Here is a 1639-nt window from a genome sequence, read left to right as displayed (position 1 = left end):
TTCCCTTCCCTTCCCTTCCCTTCCCTTCCATTCCCTTCCATTCCCATTCTCTCCCTTCCAACTGCAACACCATTTCCCTTCCCTTCCCTTCCCCTCCCTCCCCACTACACCCCCCTTTTCCCTTCCCTTCCATTCCCTTCCATTCCCTTGCTCTCCTTTCCCACTACATCCCCCATTTCCCTTCCCTTCCATTCCTTTCAATACCCTTCCTCTGCATTCCTCTCCTTTCCCACTACAACCCCATTTAACTTTCCTTCCATTCCCTTGCTCTCCCTTTCCACTACATCCCCCATTTCCCTTCCCTTCCATTCCCTTGCTCTCCACTCCCACTATACAACCCATCTCCCTTCCCTTTGTTTCCATTCCTTTCTCTCCCTTGCATACCCCTCCCAGTACACCCCCCATTTCCCTTCCCTTCCATTCCCTTTTTCTCCCTTCCCACTACACCCGCCATTTCCCATCCCTTCCTTTCCTTTCCTCTCCCTCCGCACTATACCCCACCTTTCCCTTCCCTTCCATTCCCTTGGTCTCACATCCCACTACACCTCCCTATTCCCTTCATTCCATTCCCTTCCTTTCCCTTCCATTCCCGTGCTCTCCCTCCCCACTACACACCCCTTTTTGCCTTCCATTCCATTCCCTTCCATTCCCTTCCTTTCCCTTGCTCTCCCTTCCCCCTACACTCCCCTTTGCCCTTCCCTTCCATTCCCTTCCTCTCCCTTGCTCTCCCTTCCCACTACACCCCCCATTTCCCTTCCTTTCCATTCCCTTCCATTCCCTTCCATTCCGTTGCACTCCCTTCGCACTGCAACCCCATTTCCCGTCCCTTCCATTCGTTTCCGCTCCCTTCCCCTTACTACCCCCATTTCCATTCCCTTCCATTCCCTTACTCTCCCTCCCCACTACACCCCGCTTTTACCTGCCCTTCCATTCCCTTCCATTCCCTTGCTCTCCCCTCCCAGAAATACCCCCATTTCCCTTCCCTTCTTTTCCCATGTTCTCCATTCTCACTATACCCACCATTTCCCTTCCCTTCCCTTCCATTCCCTTGCTCTCCCTTGCAACCCCCTCGCACTACACTCCCCATTTCCCTTCCCTTCCGTTCCCTTTATCTCCCTTCCCTCTACATCCCCCATTTCCCTTCCCTTCCATTCCCTTTGCTCTCCCTTCCCACTACACCCCCCTTTTCCTTTCCCAACCCTTACCTTCCATCCCCTTCCATTCACTTCCTCTCCTTTCCAACTATACCCCATTTCCCTTTCCTTCCTTTCCCATTCTCTCCCTTCCCACTACATCCCCCATTTCCCTTCCCTTCCATTCCCTTTGCTCTCCCTTCCCACTACACCCCCCTTTTCCTTTCCCAACCCTTACCTTCCATTCCCTTCCATTCACTTCCTCTCCTTTCCAACTATACCCCATTTCCCTTTCCTTCCTTTCCCATTCTCTCTCTTCCCACTACATTCCCCTTTTCCCTTCCCTTCCCTTTCCTTACCTTCAGTTCCCTTGCTCTGCCTCCCCACTACACCCCCTTTTCCCTTCCTTTCCGTTCCCTTCCATTCCCTATCTCTCCCTTCCCGTTACACACCCCATTTCCGTTCCCTTCCATTCCCTATCTCTCCCTTCCCTTCCCTTCCCTTCC

This window comes from Numida meleagris, unplaced genomic scaffold (genome assembly GCF_002078875.1).
Source record: "Numida meleagris isolate 19003 breed g44 Domestic line unplaced genomic scaffold, NumMel1.0 unplaced_Scaffold645, whole genome shotgun sequence".
Classification (NCBI taxonomy): domain Eukaryota; kingdom Metazoa; phylum Chordata; class Aves; order Galliformes; family Numididae; genus Numida; species Numida meleagris.
The sequence above is the reverse complement of the archived record's forward strand: the minus strand, read 5'-3'. Positions refer to the sequence as shown.